The sequence below is a fragment of the Phocoena phocoena genome, chromosome 1 (genome assembly GCF_963924675.1).
Source record: "Phocoena phocoena chromosome 1, mPhoPho1.1, whole genome shotgun sequence".
Lineage (NCBI taxonomy): Eukaryota > Metazoa > Chordata > Mammalia > Artiodactyla > Phocoenidae > Phocoena > Phocoena phocoena.
Genome location: NC_089219.1, coordinates 77353499 through 77375103, shown reverse-complemented (window position 1 = coordinate 77375103; position 21605 = coordinate 77353499). Strand labels below are relative to the sequence as shown.

Here is a 21605-nt window from a genome sequence, read left to right as displayed (position 1 = left end):
CACAATGTTCATTGCAGCTCTATTTACAATAGCCAGGACATGGAAGCAACCTAAGTGTCCATCAACAGATGAATGGATAAAGAAGATGTGGCACATATATACAGTGGAATATTGCTCAGCCATAAAAAGAAACAAAATTGAGTTATTCGTAGTGAGGTGGATGGATGTAGAGTCTGTCATACAGAGTGAAGTAAGTCAGAAAGAGAAAAACAAATACCATATGCTAACACATATATATGGAATCAAAACAAAAAAAATGGTTCTGAAGAACCTAGGGGCAGGACAGGAATAAAGACGCAGATGTAGAGAATGGACTTGAGGACATGAGGAGGGGGAAGGGTAAGCTGGGATGAAGTGAGAGAGTGGCGTGGACTTATATATGCTACCAAACGTAAAATTGAGCTCTTCTGCTGTAATACGATAAATTTCACAATTAATGGCAAGCAGTGGAGATAAACATTAATGGGCAGCTCCTATTCACTTTTCCCTGAGGTCTCTGAAACACATTTTCTAAACTCCTCCATGTGATCCAGATCATGTTATGGATTTGTTAACTTTGCAATACATTCGATTGAAACATCATAATTCTTTCCATGACAACACTGTCTGATGTTACAGATGCCCAACCAGCAAGGTCAATAGTTGACAGATGGAAGTTGGAGCCATGCAATTACATTTCCCAAACCATTATAAAGAATATAACCAAAGAAAGGTGCAAGCTGGTCTAAAACACCAAACAATAAAAAGCACAAAAATAATTGCTTCAAATTTAATGAATCTTTCTTTGACATGACAACCAATCTAAGAATCTCTGAATTCCCTTTCTCTGGTAAAAGTCAAAACATTTTTGAGCTGGTAGCAGTTTATCTAAATTATTGTTTTTCCTCCATCAGTCTTTAGGCTTAATCTCATTTGCTTTTATGGATATGGTAACGTTTTTGAATAGCTTTTAACCTTTTAAAAGTCGCCTTGACCCAAAGAGCCTAAAAAAATTTTAATACAATATTGAATAATAAAAATTGAACAATTGAGCACTTTTCCTACCAGCAGTCTGCATGCAGTGCTCCGGGTCCTAGAGCAGAGTTTCCGTCTGAATAAAAAAAATTAAAATACCTGTATATAGCTTGCTTCTAGCAGAGACCTTCAGCTCTGACCTCCATTGTTCCTTCTGCTTCCACAATATATTGGCTTTCTCTCTTCTAAAGAAAGAGTGTGCTTTATCCTTCAAGCACATCAGTTTCAAAGGGCTCTTACTTTAAGTGTCCAGCACATCATTGTGGTAAATTTAAGAAATCATTGCCTTTAGACTATCTCTTTCAATAGCATATAATGTAGATAACTTCATGACTAAATGTTATAAACCAAGCCTTTTGTTTCCTTGGGTTTTTTGTTTGTTTGTTTGTTTTCCTTACCATAGTCTCTGGGGCATTTTCTATTTTGTGTTTGGTAAGATACAGGACCAGAAGATGATCCACAAACACAACTCACTTTTTTAATCTTTGTGATGTGGAATTTAATTACCAAACTCAAAGGAGAAGAAAACAGGATGGCATTCTTGCCAGCCTGTGAAAAGGGGTAGGGACCCTCCAGTGGAAGGCTAGCCCCGGATGGGCTGGTGGTGAGAGCTGGGAGACAATGGCCTTCCCTGGGAAGAGCCACCTCCAACCTGGCAGACCCGGCTGGGATCCACGCTCCCACATCCAGAGGCGAGGAACATCGATTATTGGGAATGTCAGTCAGTTGACACTCTGTCTCTCGCTCTCTCTATCTGAGAAGGGGATCTGCATTTTCTAAGCCAGTTGGCAGCATGCACCTCAAACAGCAATGCACTGCAGGCCTGCGGTATAGACTGTCACCCTGCGATAAGTGTGCCAGCTCAGTGGTGCAAAGGTTTTCAGATACCCTCCCTTGGGCTATATCATTCTCTTCCTCTCCTCTCCCTTGCACACACTGAGTATGAGGCTCTCAAGCTCACTTCTCGACATAGTTAAAATAGCCCATCCCAGCCAGTGATGCTTAAAATTGAACCATGGTTCAGGGGAGCAGTAAGCTCTCCCTGCAAGCTCCCTAATGTGTTTAACAGCCATGCCAGGTAGCTCTCTCCCTTCTCAGAATCAACGACTTATGGAGACTATCTGTCAATGGAAGTTAGTTTTTATGCAAGTCCTCTAACCTAGTGTTTGAAGGATAAACAAACTTGTACTTATATAGTTTCTTTAAGAACAGTATCTCGCTAACTGTCTGCCCTAGCTGTCTGCTTCAACTGTGGGCCTAGAAACAGGAAAGCAGTGTAGGTTTCTGAGCCCCTCTGGTGACTGAGCGTGTACCTCCAACATGACTGCGTTTGTACAGCTGAGGCTCGGAATGTAGGGCTCTTTAGATGGTTGGAATTATTTCATTTGGCACCGTGATTGCCTCAAATGATACATGTTTTCAGAGAGAGAAACACTGCAAAAGTAAACTCGAACCAATAAGGACATTTATTCTCCAGGTTTAAAATTAATTTCCTGTATTTCTCTGGCTTTAAAAAAAATTCTGTTGGAACTGCAACCTTATGAGAAGAAAAATCAGAAACTATTTCTTTTACACTGAGCCCGGTATCAGATGAAATGGAAATGTAAGGATTTCCTTAGCGTTAACCCACTGGAATTCTCCAGCTGAGAACTGAGGTCTGCAGGCTGTTTTAGGTTAAGACCTTGCTCTACTCCATGTTAGGTAATCAGATGTCATTTAGGCAAAATAAATGGGAACTACTCAAGGAATCAGAAGAGGTGAAAGAGCAGAATCTGGTTTGGATAAAAGTTTAATTCTTCAGTTCCAACAGGCATGGCCCTTCGAAGATGCTGAGCGAAGTCAGACAGCAGTGGCCGAGTAATGAAGATGGATGCAGCTTGTTATCAGCAAGCCGTTTACTAGGGCTTGACGTAACCTTAAACATTGCAGATAGCTCAATGGCACTTGCCACTAAAGCCCTAATTAATGAATAGCAGACCCTAAATTAACAATGTACATTTACAGATGAATTCTGGGCACTCATTAAATGATGTTCAAATACCAAGCAGCAACTGTTGGCTTATTCCTGCTGGATTGCTCCATCCACTGGGTGTTTGGGAGGAGTTTCCACCCGGGTTTTCCTGTCTCTGAGGCCTGGAGACCAGCTGCGGAGCAGAAAGGGACACTGTTCTCAGGCGGTGAAGGCAAAGGGATGCGAGCTCAGCTTTGAGTGGTGACACCTGTGCCGCCATTTATAAGGATTCAGAAACAATCTCATATTTAGCTGGTGCTGCCAATAAAAGTGGAAAAAAAAAAAAATGAAAAGTTTGAATCCTAACCAACTCTGCCAAGGACGGAATGAGACTTTTCAGAGAGCGGCCCTACAGTGCACTTTCGTGGGCGGGCTGGAATGTGCTCTGGGGGCGGAGGGTTTAGACAATGCGTAGATGTGTTTGGCGAAAGCTTCATTAATAAACAATTAAGGGCTTATGGTGAGGGAGCTGGGGTCTGGCTGCTGCAGGCCAGGGTCTCGACTGCCCCCTCCATTTAAGCAGAGGCCCAGCCCAAAAGCTGAGGCTCCATGCCCAGAGCCAACCAGAAGTGTTTCCTGCAGCAACAGTAGCCAAGCTTATTATCTTGCCCTGTTTTGTTGGGAGGTTTCCTCTTGATTTCAAAGAATAGAATGGGGAGCTGTGGACTTATAATGTAACAAGGATGTGGCGCCCGTGTGGGAAGGTGTATCTATGACTATTAAATAATATTACCTTCAATTGGCACAGACGTAAAGACGGGAGCCAAGTATGAGTAAGAAATTGGAAAGTAAATTAAGTGAAAAAGAAACATTTTTAAACATTTGTGGGAGGTGGCAGTGAAAGAGTTTCTTGCAAAGCTCTGGTGTGGAGTAGAATGTATTTGAGGGGAGGGGATGTTCAGGAAACATCTCCCTTTGAAATTTTTGCTCCAGCTAAAACCCTGGGGCAGGGCCCTTCTGTTGTGAAGGGAAAGCATCTGAGGTTTCTGAGCGGTCACTCTCCGGAAGCATCCATCCTAAAGAAAGCACAGCTGCCTGCCCGCCGAGGGCACAGGGCAGAGGCTGTGGAACAGCCCGGGCAAATTCCCCACACTGCAGTGCCAAGCTCCACGTATGGGCAAAAGCAAAGGCATTCTCTTGTTTCTATGGATCGTTCCCACATCAGGCTTTTCAAACTTGGGTTTGTGTATGTTCAGGGGCAGGGTATTCCTGTGGCCCCATAGAGACAGTATAAAAGCAAACCGTTTGCCAAAGGGGAAGAAAAAATATCTCTTAATTTTTAAAATGCCAAAGGGACTTGTATTGGGGCAGAGGCTAGGAGAATGGGGTGCAACGGGAGGGGAGGCAGGGCTGTACAGTTCATGTCTGCCAGCTAAGTATTCCTGAGTAATTAATGGATAGGAATTGAACTAAGTGGGGGAAAAACAGGTGTTTCCCTTTTCCCAAGGGCATTTCTCATTTATTATATATCTAGTCAAAAGTTTCTCTTTGAGCAGGCTGTCACATACAGCTAGACAGAGGCTATGTGAAAAAGCACCCTGAGCAATCATTTTAAGAGCTGCCCTCATTCCACATTGTGTGACTGAATACAAATGCTTTATTCTTCCCAGTTTGATGATGAGATGGAGATTTAACCTCTGCTTGCCATCATGATCAGTTCACTGAGTTTCTGAGTAAAACCACAAAGCTCCTGAAAATGTAAGTTACTGGATGTTTGCTCTTGCCCCATTCCCCCCATGCCCAAAGCAATCCAAATACGAGCTAACTGGGAGGGGAGAAGATCAATAGGAAACAGATTCTTATTACAACATTCCACTGGATTTCTCAGAACTCCATTCATGGGATCTCTAGTCCCAGTGGTCATACAATTAGAAAAGAAAAAGGAAACTTCAGACAATAAAAAAGAAGGAGCAAAGGACCGACTCAAATCACAGCGTCTTTTTCTGCCTCCATTATAAGTTGTATAACCCAGCTCATCATAGCATGTGTGTTTGTGTGCCGCAATTTCCTCAGGTTTCAGAAGCCTGATGGTTCAATCAGAAATGTATGTCACAATAAAGCAACAGAAGAACAGTCCTTTACATAACCCTCACTAGCAAAATATCGAGATTCCATAGCCCATTTTGATTCAAGGAATCCCTGGGGAGTCTCACACGTGTCCCAAATCACTGCAAGCCTCCTCCACTACCACCTATGACATTTGCTCAAATTTCTCTGCTATTCCTGATTCCCAGAATGACTCTCCACGTGTTAAAATTGACATCAATCTTCTAGGCAGGTATTTCCACCCTTAACATAGTCTCTTTTAAGATTCTGACCTTGGCCTAGAGAAGCTTTCCTGGACCTACAAAAAAGGAACCCACTCTTCCTCAGTCTAACATATTATCTAGGAAGTTAAAGGATAGCCATTTATTCTTGGGAGGGTCTTCTCCTTGGGGGACAAGTCATCAACGCCAACCTGACAGCTATTAATTCTCTCCTCTGTCTAAAGGGAGTTTCACCAGTTCATTAAACCAGCCCGGAGAATAGCGTCTAGGTATACCCACATTGACTACCTATACAGTGTAGACCCTCACTCTGAGATCCTCAAATATACAAGATTAGGTAAAATAATTTTACCCAACAGTGCTTTCATGGGACTGCCTCTTGCATTAAGGTAACTCTATCTGTTGTAACAAAAGAACCCAAAAATTCATTAATAGATCAAACAAAACAATTTATTTCTCACTCACCAAAATAAAAAAAAAAAAAAAAAAACTAGGATGGGTACTTTTTCAAGTAATAATCTAGGGTGCCAGACTCATTCCCTCCTGTAGTTCCACTATATTTAACATGTGACCCTCAAAGTCACCATGCTCTTTTGCATCAAACTGGGAGAAGGGGGAAGAGAGGCATACTGTTTCTTAATGCCCGTGACTCAGCATCAACACGTCGCATAAAATCCATTGGTGAAAATCAATTGCATGATTCTCTTAGATATAAGGGGTAGGGAGCTGAAAATATAGCCTGTGGCCAGGAAATCATTTCCAAGAGACAACTCTACACCCTGGAAAAGGAAGCACAAATGTTGAGGAGAGCCAGGCATCTCTGCCAGAGCACTATATGGATATAGATATCTATCTCAACAAAAGAACAATAACACAATAACAATAATACAATTAAAATTGTATGTTCAATTTCAACTTGTCCTTATTTTGAACTTTTTATGTTCTTTGTATTACTCCATTTAGTTCTTACCGTAAATCTAAAATAAGGCAGGTCAGGTATTATTAGTCCACTTTACAAAAAGAGGAAGTATGGAATCTTAAGAAATTTGTTAAAGAGTAAACATGATTTATTCTTTAAAATAAAGATGATGATGTCAATGGGAATAGAAGAGAAAGGACCTCCAAAAATCTGTCTCTTCATAAAGCAAAAAGAACACTGGCAAAATGGTCAAAATTAAATATTTCAAAACTTTGGAAATTAACCAAACATTTGCAATGAGGATTGTTTACTCAAGAAAAACAGCTGAATCCCCATAAGAAAATCAAGCTTTATGGTGTTATGACTTGCCCTATTTCCATCCCCCTCTTCTCAGTGCTGATATAACCTTGAAAACAAACAGCACCAGAGTTACAGTAAAAATCACTGGACTAGCAGCCACAGGAGGGTTCCCAGAGAACTGTCATTCCAGTCTGCCAGTTCCCAGGAAATCCCACTTGAAAGACTGTCTTTATTTGACCTGAATCAGAGCTCACTTAGTGTGAACAGCCTTTTCCCTGAAAATGTTTATCAAAAACAATCAGCAGCTGGGAATTTCCTGGCAGTCCAGTGGATAGGACTCTGTACTTCCACTGCAGGGGGCATGGGTTTGATCCCTGGTTGGGGAACTAAGATCCCACATGCCATGCGTCACAGCCAAAAAATAAATAAATAAATCAGCAGCAACTGTATAACCTTTCAGTTGCCTGAGAAAGGGACAAAAATTGGGGAATACAAGAAGCTAACCAAAAAACTTAAAAGAAAAATCATAAGGAAATATTCACTGAGGCTTTAAAAATCTCTGACATATTTCTGAGAAACTAGAAATCCATGTGCGTGTATAGGGCTGCACACATCCCCAGTGTGTGAGAAGGCCCTACACTCCCATTTCTGGCTAAACTTGAGGCTCTGTGGAAGCAAGAAGTGAAGGGTTATGCAAAGTTGTAAACTACCAACCTGAGAGTTGAAGATGTACCCCAATACACAGACAAAGTCCTTCAACAAAGGCTGAGAGTCTTATTGGTTCCAGGCATTTAAGAAAATAACTTTACTATTATTATCTTGCCACCAAGCTAACTGTGCAGAAATATTAATGGCTAAACATGACAAAGAAAACAGAGATTACATAATTAGTTCAAGAGGATCCCTAAACAAAAAAACAACAATAACTTCTGGGTTTGATTTCCAGAGTTGCCATATTGTATTATTTAAAATGTCTATTTCTTAACAAAAAAATTGTGAAACATGCAAAGAAACAAGAAAGTATGGTCCCTGCATAGGAAAAAAGTCAATCAGGAGAAACTGTCCCTGATGAAATCCAGATGTTAGACTTACTAGACAGAGACTTTAAATCAGATATTTTAAATATATTCAAAACCTGATGGGCAACACATCTAAAGAAAAGTATGAGAATAATGTCTCACCAAATAGAAAATATCAGTAGATAGACATTTTTATTTTTAAAAGTACAAATAGGGCTTCCCTGGTGGCGCAGCGGTTGAGAGTCCGCCTGCCGATGCAGGGGACGCGGGTTCGTGCCCCGGTCTGGGAGGGTCCCACATGCCGTGGAGCGGCTGGGCCCGTGAGCCCTGGCTGCTGAGCCTGTACGTCTAGAGCCTGTGCTCCATGACGGGGGAGGCCACGACAGTGAGAGGCCCACGTACAGCAAAAAAATAAAATAAAAAAAATAAATAAATAAAAGTACAAATAGATATTCTGGAGTTAAAAAGTGCAATAATAGAGATAAAAAGTTACTAGAGGGGCTCAGTATCAGACCTGAGCTGGCAGAAGAAAGAATCAGAGAACTTGGCAATAGGTCAGTCAAGATTATCCAGTCTAAAGAATAAAAAAGAAAAAGAATAAAGGAAAATGAACAGTCTCTGATTCTTATGGCACAACAAAAGGATACCAACATGTGCATAACAGGAGTCCTAGTAGGAGAAGACTGAAAATGACAGGAAGAATATTTGAAGAAATGATGACCAGAAACCCCTCAAATATGATTTATAAAATATTCATCTACACCTTCAAGAAGCTCAATGAACTATATATATAGGATAAACTCAAAGAGATCCACACCTAGATACATTATAATCAAATTATGGAAAGGCAAAGAGAAGATCTTGAAAACAGCAAGAGAAGGTACAAGAAATCATCAAGATTAATATCCAGCTTTTATCAGAAAACATGGAGGCTAGAAGGCAGTGGAATAACATATTCAAAGTGCTAAAAGAAAAAGAAAAAGATTTATCAAGCAAGAATTCTATATCTAGCAAAACTATCCTTCAAAATGAAGAAGAAATTAAAATATTGTCAGATGAACAAAAACTGAGAGAATTTGTCACTAGCTGACCTTCCCTACAAGAAATACTGAAGGGAGTCTGTCATGATGAAATGAAAGGATACTAGAAAATAAATCAAATCCACATGAAAAAATAGAAAATACTGGTAAAGGTAAATACATAGGTAAATATAAAAACAGTTTAACTGTATTTTCTGTTTGTAATTATTTTCTTCTCCTATAAGAGTAAAAGACAACTGTGTAAAGCAATAATTATAACTCCGTTGATAAGCAAATAATGCACAAAGATGTCATTTGTATGACAAAAATATGACAAAGGAGAGGAGAGGGAATGCAGCTAGGAACAAAATGTTTGTATAATATTGAAATTAAGTTTGTATTCATACAAACTAAATTGTGATCAATTATAATGTTAATTGTAATCACCATAGCAACCATTAAGGAAATAACTCAAAAAAATATACTAAAAGAAACAACAAGATTAAAATGCCACAATAAAAAATATCTATGTAACATATGTCGCTAATAGAAAAAAAAAGGGACAAGAAGACATAAGTCACACAGAAAACTAATAGGAAAATAGTAGACATCAATCCTACCTTAGTAATTACATTAAATGTAAATGGATTAAACACTCCAATAAAAGACAAAGATTAGCAGGATGGATTTTAAAAAGCATGATTTAACTATATGATGTCTACAAGTGACAAACTTTAGAGTCAAAGGAGAAAATAGTTTGAAAGTAAAAATACAGAAAAAGATCTATTATACAAATAGCAACTAGAAGAGAGCTTGAATGGACATACTAATATCAGAAATAATAAACTTTAAAATAAAAGGTGTTACTACAGACAATAAAGAATGTTTTTAAATGATTAAAATGTCAATCAATCAAGATGACATCATTATAAAAATATATGTACCTAACAACAGAAAAACAAAATCCATAAAGGAAAAGTGTATTTTATTTCTTTTGTGGCTGAATAATATCAATTGTATGGATATAACACATTTTGTTTATTATATAACAGATGAATCTTGAAAACATTATGCTCAATGAAAGAAACCAGACACAACAGGCCACATATTATATGATTCCATGTATATGACATGTCCAGAATAGACAGATCCAAAGAGAGAAAATAGATTCGTGATTGCAAGAGTTATAGAGAAGGAGAAATGGGTAGTGATTGCTAAGGGGTGCAGGGTTTCTTTTGGGGAGTGATAAAAATATCTGAAATTAGATAGTGATGTTAGGTGCAGAGCCTTGTGAATACAATAAAAAAACACTGAATTGTATAGGTTAAAGGGGTGAATTTTGTGGTTTGTGAACTATATCTCAATTTAAAAACTATAATAAAATTTAACTTATCCATACTTCCCTCCCTCTTTCTTTCTCTCTCTCTCACTCACACACACACACACACACACAACAACAACAACAACAACATGGGTTAAAGGTAAATGAAGATTTGATTGCAAATGTGTCTAACACTGAAACTTTGTTTGCTTGTTTTGTCACTATGTGGTTCCCTTTAACCCAGAAAAAAGAAAAAAGAAAAGTACTTAAATAATTCCAAGATATTTGCAGTTTATTAGCCATTGTCCTAGAAAATCTTTATTTTACTTTAATATTTGTATCATTTTTTTTATTGTTGCATAACAAATTACCACAAACTGAAAAGCTTAAAACAACACAAATTTATTATCTCATGGTTCCCACAGGACAGGCGTCTAGGCACTGATGAGTTGGGTATTCTGCTCAGTGTATCACCAGGCTAAAATTAAGATGTCAGCCAGGGCTGCAGATCGCATCTGGGCCTCTGTGTCCCCTTCCAAGTTATCTGGCTGTCAGAAGAATTCAATTCCTTGAGGTAGTAGGACTGAGACCCTCAGTTTGTAGAGGACATCCACCCTTCCCTACCTAATGGCCCTCACCATGACTGGGAGCTTGCTTCTTCACAGCTAACAGAAGGACACCTCTGCTGTTTTTTCTGACCCCAATTTCTAGACTTTCTTTTAAATGGCTTATTTAATTATGTCAGGCCCACCCCAAATAATCCTCCTTTTGTTAACTTAAAGTCAACTGATTGGGGACCTTAATCACATCAGTAAAATCCATTTACCTTTATAGCATCATGTAACCTAACCAAGGGAGTGACAATCTCATCATATTCGCAGGTCTAGGCCACACTCAAGGGGAGAGGAATATACAGGACATGGGTCATTGGGATTATCTCAGAATTCTGCTAAGTTGTTCCATGTATGTCAGTCAAGAATGGGCCTTGTTAAGTTATGAATATATATAAGCATGGTCACCATTTGGACACCTTTTGGGGAGGCTTGGTCAGCCACACCCCGACAGAGCCAGACTCAGCTTAAGCATGAGACCTAACAGTAGCTTCAAAACCTGGCTGCCTATCAGAATAACCTGGGAAACACTACATTCCACCTCCTAGAAATTCTGACTCAGTATAAAAGGTATAGCTAACTGCCTCCACGCCATCCCCTACACACACACACACACACACACACACACACACACACACACACATATCCTATGTTTGTTTTTGAGAAGCTCCAGGTGACCAGTGAGGTTGAGAACTATTATCCTTAGACTCTGCAAGCCACAATTAAGAATAAAAACAGTACTATGAGTAAGTGTAATGCTGGCTTGCAAAATAATTAAATTTAACTACACAAATAATTACTTACAATATTTAATTTAATCACTGATTCCTCCTCACTTTTTATTCATGAGAGGAAACACTGTAGCATAGGAAAAGAAATCTAAGGTTTAAATGTCAGATATACTTGAATTCAAATCTCCACTCCACTTGTACTCGTCTATAGTCTCCATAAATTACTTAAGGTCTCAGTCTCAGGTTCCTCTTCCATAACGTGAGACTATCAGTACCTATTCCGCCTACCTCTCAGGAGGATGGTGAGGGTGAAAGGGATGCTAAACTCTTCTAAACACAAGTTGTTAGGTAAAATCTGAGTCTTTCTCCTTCAGTCTCCTTGACTTTTGAACAGCAGCAATTCCTTGGGTCTGTTCTAGGAGCATCCTGGGAGAACTGGTCCTCATTCCCCTCCTTCCTCCTTTTCTCCCAAAAGAGGACTGCTAGGAAGCCTGCCCCTTAAGGCTGCTGCCTTCCATTCCCACTGTTCATCCTCCCTTTTATGGGGCCTGTTTGACAGGGAAAGAGCCATACATCTAGGTATGTTAAAGGTTGTCTGTAGGTGGAGGGGAAATATTCCCCAGAAAATTTTAATATCATATAACATTCCTCCCTCACATTGATTACACATAAATTGGGCATGCACGGCCAATTACAGGACAAAATACCACTCCCACATCCACCACACCATATTTTCCCTTGTATCCACCTGGCTGACCATGATTAGTAACCCCTCAGAGCCAGCTTGTGCCACTGTCTTACCAAGTACCTGGCACACAATGCTTCACTTCTTCCAGTGGGAGAGGTTAAGAAAGGCAGGATGTGTGGTCTGACATGAAAGGGAAATATAAAACTCTGCATAAAAATAGGACCATTAACATTTGAGCACTCATTTTCCCCAAACTTGCAAATAATAATAGCTGTTTTACCTAACTCGAAGGATTGTTCGGAGAATGAAGAGAAATAACGGTTGCCAAATGCAGTTTGTACTTTTTCTTCACTAAGTAATCATAAGGCTTAAGAGAAAGATCTCAAAGTGGGTCAAGTAAAATTAGGAGGGAGTAATTCTCATTCCCTCAGACTTCTTCCCACATGTCAAATTATGCTCTGATCATTGTTTGTGCATATCTAAATCACCCTATTGGACTATAAGCTCCTTCAGAGCAGAGCCTGTCTTGTCTGTTCAGAATGTTGGCTTTTACTAGAGTACGATCCAGGGTAAGGTACGGAAGGGTAGATGCTTATTTGTCTGTGATGGGCAGCCCCGCGACGGCAGGGAATTTTATCTGTTTGGTCTATTATATCCCCAGTACTTTAGAACCATGCCTGGTACACAGTAAGCGCTCAATAAGTATTTGTGGAGTAAATGAATGAGAAAATATTTGCTGGCTTGAGTTAAAATAAGGTAAATTTGATTTGACAGAATGAAATGGCAGTTGTTTTCATCTCTAGGAAAGGAGCAAGCAAAGCTGGATAAAGACAAAGTTCAGGGCTTCCCTGGTGGCGCAGTGGTTGAGAGTCCACCTGCCGATGCAGGGGACACGGGTTCGGGCCCCGGTCCGGGAAGATCCCACGTGCCGCAGAGCAGCTGGGCCCGTGAGCCATGGCCACTGAGCCTGCGCATCCGGAGCCTGTGCTCCGCAACGGGAGAGGCCACAACAGTGAGAGGCCCGCGTATCGCAAAAGAAAAAATACAAAGTTCAGTCTTCGAGATGTTGTCTATATGCCCTTCTCTTACCCTCTCAGAATGGCTCTCTCACCCTCTTTGCTTCTCTCCCATTCTCCCCACCCCAGCGCATTTTATATTGTTCTATGACTGTGCAAGACCCTTGCCGTGGAACCTGGCCCAGTCCTCCTTATTCATGCTCCCAAGTTGCCTTCCCCCTCCTGCTCTTTCCATTCACCACTTCCCCAGCAACACTTCCTGCACAGCAAAGTTGAGAAATCACACCCATACATTGTATGGAGAGTGTAGCTGTTTCTGCATTTTTGTGTCCTGTTCCCTGAGTGTCCTCCCTGCCAGGATCCCATTCCCCTTTCCCAAACCTCCAACAGCTCACTCACCACTGCCGCGTCTGCCTCGTCATTTGCTATGTACCACCTATCTTATTGGAAGGATGTTATATTAGTCAGCGTTCTCCAAAGAAACAGAGCCAACAAGATGTACATCGGGGAAGAGATTTATTATAAGGAATCGGCCCACATGATTATGACAGCTGAGAAGTCCCAAGAACCTCAGTCCGCAAGCTGGGGACATAGGAGAGCTGATGGTGTGGTTCCAGTTGGAAGGCTAGCAGAACTGAGGCTCAGGAAAAACTGATGCTTCACTTTGAATGGGCAAAAGCTGATGTCCCAGTATGAAAGTGGTCTGGCAGAAGGGATTCTCTCTTATGCAGGGGATGGTCAGCCTTTTTGTTCTACTCACACCTTCAACTGATTGAATAAGGCCCTCCCACATTGGAGAGGGCAATCCATTTCACCCAGTCTTATGATTAACTGTTAATCTTATCCAACCCCCCCCCACAGACATAGCAACACAACGTTTGACCAAATATCTGGGTACCCTGTGGTCCAATCAAGTTGACACATGAAACTAACCGTTGCAGATGTAAACTTCTCACCAAAGTCACCTACTAAACCCTAAAATAAGCTTATCTGAGGCATCTACTTTTTTTCTGACTCCTAGAAGCGAAAAGTGGCAGGCCCAAAGCAAGTGCTGTGAAAGGGAAGATGTTCACCACGCCATCCTCCACCCTGTCTTTCTTCCCAAGCCTGGGGCTCCAGAACTGACTTGAGACAGGACAGCCACCTCCCTAAGATGAGCCTGTATGGAAGGCTCATCCCCTGATACCTGCAAGGAAGGACTGCTGGGAGCCACAACCTCTTTGTCTCTCCTTCTCCACTCACTCTCCAACCACCTCTACAAATGTTGACTTGTGCCTGAAACACACTTACCCTTTTCATTTGTGTAACTTACCACAGCTGTCTAAAGGCCGGGCAGCCCAGTCATCCACAGTCATACTCTTAAATGTGTCAAATAAACATCATTGCAAGTTTTATTTACTACTAAACACTGTGATCAAGTTGAAAGACATGGACAAACAATCAGAAGACTTGAGTTTGAATACTGGCACCATCACTTGGTAGAAATAAGAAAATTAACAAAACATCTAAATTTATTAAGCCCAGTTTTCTGATATTTTCCTTTATCTACCTTGCAGCACCAATGTGAGCATAAATGGAACAAGGGCTGATCTTGGTAATAGAAGTAGTTCGTAAGTCATGAGGTGCTATTCCAAATATAATATATCGTTACGTTATTTTCAGTCTTCACAATTTGTTGTTTATATAAGCTTCCATTCATTACTTTAAAAACAAACTTTAAAAGGCCTCTGAAAGACAGGAGCTTCAAACAAACTCTGCTGTAAAGCCCCAGAAATCAAATAGAAAAGGAAAGAAAGAAATATACCCAAACTTTAGGAAATGCAAAAATCAAAGAGCAGAAATGGCTATGCAATAACTGCGACTAATAGGAAGTGCATCGTCCTTGGAGGAGGTGTTCCGTTCACCATCGCAGGATAGAGATACTGTACTTTAAGAAAGGCCTTCATTTATCATCAAAATGATATCGGGTATCATGCAGACCAGCTGTGAGGCTCTCCAAGGGTGAAAGAGACAGGACAAATTGTGTCCAAGAGTCGAAGGAGAGGGGGTCACAACTCTTCCAGTGCAGCTGCGTAGCCCATTGGGCAACAACGACAAAACGGCCCCAACTCGAATGCCAGCAAAGCAAAGGTGAGTTCATATCAGAGGCATATACAGGGAGAATTCATATCTCTGCTTTATAATGGATGTTCTCTTGTGCTCTAAAAGCTTTGGTGAATTATGACAGACATTTATCAGACATTAGAAAAATTCCAACGTTGGAAAAAATTTACCACCATTTATCAGAGGCTTGAATCTACAGTGAATTTTTCATTATGGGATATGGGAACACATGTGCAATGAGTGGGTAGGTTTCTGGTTCAAAACACCAAACCCACACTGTCCTACAAGTAATCGGATTCAGACAAACACAGGACAGTGCACTCCAGGTCCCTGAGCATCTTAAAGCAAGAAACAAAAATCATTCCAAATGGTACTTAAACCCAACAATGATAACCGAAACGCCCATACCAGATAACATAACCTTTGGTATCACATTGTGATGAAAGCAATAGACTTGAACGTGACCAAGTCAAATGCACCTGATGTTCTACTGTAGGCATGATAAACCTCATCTTAGACCTGTCCTCAATCTAAACTCACTGAGGCTTTTCACTCCTAATCACATCTGCTTCTCTATGACCTGATCAGTCCTTAATTGCATCTAATTGATCTCAATTTGTACCTTTGAATTGGTACATCATGACCTAATTTAGAAACACAGTAGTGTTCTCCATATCACTCTCTCCTTTGATCCTCCTGACAGTGTTGGAGGGGTGTTGGAGTTGTCTGGAGAAACACTTTTACTCATCTCTTACATAGGAAAAATTAACTCACAATAGAGTTAATAGAGTTAGTAGGAGAGCCCAGATATTATGACTCCCTCCTCCAGTGCTCCTTAAATATGGAAAAGAACTTCTTGGAGCTTAAGACTGTGAGACCCTCACAATGTGCTCCTCAGGGACATCTCGTAATTTCCTCTTCAGGAGCTCCTTAAGAATAGCATAAAGGCATATCCAGCTGGAACCATTTACAAAAACTGTACAGCCTGGAGGCAGGGGATGGACTTAATGACCCTAGGCTAATCAATTCCTGCTTCCTAACACAAGGAGTGATTGCAAAGTAATGATCCACCAGCCCCAGACAAACATCACTTATACATTAAATGAAGTTTCTGATTCCTCATTCCATGATAAATGTATGGTTAATCCTGATTCCTGATCCATCATAAATTGCTCTTCTCTTCAGGGTCACTAAGTGACATTTGACTGTGAGCTGTAGAGGAAGTTAAGCAGGAGAGCTTCAGCTGGAGTGGGCGCAGTATTGTAGGTATAGTAAACGTTCGTATTAATCTGTTGCCATCTGTCTTTATTTTGCTAACCCACTCAATCGGACACCATAAATGTTAACAGACATAGAAATGCTTTTCTTCAACATTAGGCACACATATCTTCTTGCTTCACCTCCTGAATCTCAGACAGCCCTTGATTATCATAAGCAATGCCACGATGATCCCCCAGCTCCCTGAAGTGGCTCCGAACAGTCACGCCATATAAGGCATTATTCCTCATCCACAACCAGTTTTTGGATTCCGTCTCCAGGCTCCAGCGCTCCTGTACTTGGCAGCAGATTTTTCCCCCTCTTACCCAGAAAGATCCAGAATTCAACCTTTAGCTCATCTTCTAAGAATGTGGACTCAAGCTGGGGTGGTGAAGGTTAAGCCAACCACTTTTTATTCTTCCAAGCAGATTGAGTGGAGGCAGCTACACTCCTGCCCCAGTTCCCCCAAACACCCTACATATCAAAAACCAGAACAGCCCCTGTGTTTTTGCTACCATATAGTAAACGGAAAATCTATTTGTTTGATGAGTAAAAAGGTTCCAAAAAGAGACTTGCCTTATAATTTCTAAGAGATCTGCCATCTCTGGGCCATTGAAGGAGCTCCCTGAAGTCTTTATAACTCTGGTACACTCTGGCAACTTTTGAAAGAATTAAATAACTTTAAAAGTCTAATTTGTATTTTAGTGGATGCTGTAATACACTGCCCAAATCCATCCTCCAGGACTGAGATACACATTCCCTCAGCTACCTGCTGTACTGACCACTTACAGCTCTCAGCTGAGTCCTTCTCTAGGACTTGCCCTAGAAAGCCACCTCACTGGGGGTCACAGGGTCACCCACATCCCATGACTGGTCACTGCAAGGGTATAAAGACCCAGTCTTCTAGTGCCAATTCAGGACAACTCTGCAAGGCAAGCCCAGCTTCAGAGATCCCCAAAGGGCTCTGTGACAAGTGTCACAGTAACCTGAGGCTTTTCTTGGGACCATCACACATTGACTCCGCCCTCTCCCCAATCCTATTGCCTTCCCTTCTCCAAAAGGCAGGGTACTCCCCAGTACATGCTCTCAGTGTCTGTTTCCTGAAGAGCCTGCTTTACACATGGATATTTGAAAGACAGTGGATTTATAAACTGAATCAAATGCATAGCAGTTTGTTGATTTGTTTTTACTACTCAATATGACTAATAATTTTGAGCTTTGGGCTAGAGGGAGTCTTTATTCTAGAAAACAGCTTTCACAGGGGACAAGGGAATATTGTTGAACCAGGTAAAGAATATACAACTGTTACACTTTCAAACACAACTACTCTGACAATGTTAAACACTATGTCATTCTGAGTCAACCACCAATTCTGTATTAGTTGAAATGCAGGTCCCAGTGTAGAAGAGGGTAAAGAGACAGCTAATGCTCCCCAGCTATTCATACTCACTCTTTGTCTGAACTTCCTATCTCCTCTGACAGTTAACCACAGGGGGGTCTTGCCTTCCCACCCTTCTCTTCATATCTTTAGGGACCAAATCCTGACTGGTGGGGTCAATTCTTATGATTGTTTTGGTAGTAATAGAACCAGAAGGGAGAATAAGCTCATCATGTTTGAAAAGCTCAAGAAGTAGCTCCTTCCTCCTTAGTCTACTGGCTGACAGTTATGTTTCATCCATCAATCGTCTTGCCAGTGGGTGTGGGATCAGAGTGCCCATATTCTCATCCCTATGTTCCTTTATTGTATACAGCTCTTCATGCCTCTAGACCTGTGTTTCTTGCCTCTGATAGTTGTCTCTTTTATCTCCAGAGATGTTATGAAAACTAAAAGATGATTGAAATAGGGAGGGTTTGAATTTATTAACTGGAAATCACATATTTCCTATATTACCAGTAGAAGGCAGTGAAAATGATATGAAATCAAGATAATATCCCTAGGTTTCACAACTATTAAGCTCAATATTATGAGTCATTTTATCACTCTGACCCACAATTACTGCCTGTGTCTATCTGATTCCATTCAAGCATCCAGTGAGAAGACAGGAAGAATAAAGGCTAATTCCAGAATGGTATACTTTCGAAATCATTAACTGTATCAGTGCCTTTTCCTAGATAAAGTGGGGAATATCCAAATAAAATTATCACCATTCAGCCAAAATACTTACATCTCTTTGGTGGTCATGATACGTTACTTCAGTTTTTGCAAATAGCTGCTTAGTTATAAGCCTGTAATTTTAATATCCATCCATAACGACAAGGTAAAGCAATAATCTGACATAAATGTTAACCTAAAAGGTAAGAGTGTGATTATAAGAGAAAGGGAACTGACCTTATTACCCAAAGCTATGTATAGAACAGTGCAATTTCTATAAAAATTCCAAAGGCATTTTTCACAGAAATAGAACAAATGTTCCTAAAATTTGTATGAAACCACAAAAGACCCCAAATAGCCAAAGCAATCTTGAGAAAGAAGAACAAAGCTGGAGGCATCACAGTCCCTGACTTCAAACTATATTACAAAACTATAGTAATCAAAAAAGTATGTTCCAGCATAAAACAGACACCTAGATCAATGGAACAGAATTGAGAGCCCAGAAATAAACCCACACATATATGCTCAAGTAATATTTGGCAAGGGATCCAAGGATACTCAATAGGGAAAGGATAATCTCTTCAATAAATTGTTCTGGGAACACTGGATATTCACATTCAAAAGAATATAGTTGGACTCCTGTCTTAACACCACTCAAAAATTAACGTGAAATAGATTAATGATTTAAATGTAAGAAAGACCTGAATTCATAAAACACCTAAAAGAAAACGTAGGGAAAAATCTTTACAGTGGTCTTAGGAATGATTTCTTGGATATGACACCAAAAGCAGAAGCAACAAAAGCAAAAATAAATAAGTGGGACTACATCAAATGAAAAAGTTTCTACACAGTAAAAGAAACATCAACAAAATGAAAAGGCAACCTATGGAATAGGAGAAAATATTTGCAAACCATATATCTGACAAGGGGTTAACATCCAAAATACATAAGGAACTCACACAACCCAATAGCAAAACAAAACAGACAAATTTTTAAAACCCAGATAATCTGATTTAAAAATAGGGGCAGGACTTGAATAGACATATTTTTTTCCAAAAATAAGACATACAAATGACCAACAGATACATGAAAATATGCACAACATCACTAATAATCAGGGAAATGCCAATCAAAATCACAAGAAGATATCATCTCACACTGTTAGAATGGCTGCTATCAAAAATACAAGAGACAACAGGTGTTGGCAAGGATGTGGAGAAAAGGGAACCCTTATACACTGTTGGTGGGAGTGTAAATTGGTATAGCCACTATGAAAAACAGTATGAAAGAATTTCTCAAAAGATTACAAACAGAACTACCATATGATCCAGCAGTCTCATTTCTGGGTATATATCTGAAAGAAATGAAATCATTGTCTTGAAGAGATATCTGCACTCCCATGTTCATTGCAGTATTACTCACAATAGTCAAGGTATAGAAACAACCTAAGTGTCCATGAAAGGATGAATGGATAAAGAAAATGCGATATATGTATACAAGGGAATATTATTCAGCTCTGAAAGAAAAGGAAATCCTGCCATTTGCAACAACATGGGTGGACCTTGAGGGTATTATGCTAAACAAAATAAGGCAGACAGAGAAAGACAAATACTGTATGATCTCACTTATCTGAGGAATCTAAAAAAGTCAAACTCATAGATAAAGGGAGTAGAATGGTGGTTGCCAGGTGCTGGTGGGGGTAGAGGAAATGGGGGGACACTGGTCAAAGGGTACAAACTTCCAGTTATAAGATGAATAAGTTCTGGGGATCTAACGTACAACATGGGACTACAGTTAACAATACTATATTGTATACTTGGAAGTTGCCGAGAGAGTAGATCTTAAATGTTCTTACCACACACACACATACACATACACACACACACACACACACACACGTAACTATGTGGGGTGGTGGATGTGCGAACTAACTATATTGTGGTAATCATTTTGTAATATATATTTGTATCAAATCTTCATGTTGTACACCTTAAACATATACAATATGTTATGTGTCAATGATATTTCAATAAAATTGGGATAAAAATAAGAGAAAGGAGACTAAGGTGGAGAAGATAACCACACACTGACTTGATGTTCTCTATTTCTCAAAGGCTTTAATTGAAGCATTTCTCTCAGTAATGATGCTTTTGCAACTACATAGCAACAAAGCATTTGAAATAACTTTTGACACTCTAAGCATAAAAATTTACACTGAGGTGAGGAGTTTATAGAAAGCTTCCTGCTCCAGTGCTTACTGCTGCTGCAAACAACATGAAAAGTGTATTCCCAAAGTTAAATGGGTAATAGCTGAGAAAGGGTTAAATAAAGAGAACCAGATCCCAGCCAGTCAGGGTCTGAACACCAATGAGCATTTCTTTAGATGATGTCATGCTTGAATCCAGATATTCTTTTGAAAAGAGCTTGTGGTTGAAGTTTCTGTAAACCAGACTGAACTGGAATTTCCTCCCATTCCAGGAGTCTCCTTCTCTCCCTCCTACATGGTTTGCTTAGGTAGGGTTGTTCAAATGTAGTAATGTTCTTTCCTAATGTTTGACCAAAAGCACTTTTTGTAACTGTGATTTGCATTTGGAGTTTTTAAATGATCCTCGTCCACTGCTCTCCGTGAGCCTCTTTCATCCTTACTTGGTAATGACACGGGAATAAGTGCTTACTAGAAAATTCAGAAAGATACTCTCTCTTCTCAGTCATCCTAAATTCTGCCTCTTTCCATTTATGTCCTTCAGACAGTTCTTGGGGTGGGGAGGCCCGCAACAAATGAAAAGAGTGAGACCAACACTTTCAGTTACATAGCAAGACGGAAAGTTGTTGAGGTGTGCGTGGCATTATCCTCTATTCCTCTAGCCTGTGTTGACAACCAAATAAGCAGGAGATTTCCAGGTGACAGCAAGTCTGGTGAATTCAGGAAACCTACTCAAGGAAAGAGTGAGACCGTTGAAAGCCTTCACGACTGATCTAGAGACATACAGCATACATGAAGAGACAAGGGTCATGTGCTCTGGACTTTGTTTTAGGCACTCTTTTAACTTAAATCCTGGAGCTATCAAGAGAGTTAGGTTCATGAAATGGCAGGAAAGTTGGTAAGGACTCTTAGGGCCTGTCAAAAATTGGCACATCTCCCAACTTGCCGAGAGACAATGTCCTTTATACAAGCTATTTTTGTATTTAAAGATACCGTCTTCTGAAAGAATTAATTCATTTACCACCCCATTAAAT

The 21605-nt window shown here is 40.2% G+C and overlaps 1 long non-coding RNA gene across 1 annotated transcript; it reads right to left on the bottom strand.

Annotated features, from left to right (window-relative positions):
- Nucleotides 1–483: 483 nt before the first annotated feature.
- Nucleotides 484–20666, bottom strand: LOC136139004 (uncharacterized). The gene is made up of 3 exons (XR_010656790.1): nt 20582–20666; nt 2204–3283; nt 484–1090 (listed from the first exon to the last, which is right to left on the bottom strand). It is a non-coding gene; the product is annotated as an uncharacterized lncRNA (long non-coding RNA).
- Between the last annotated feature and the right edge of the window lie 939 nt (nt 20667–21605).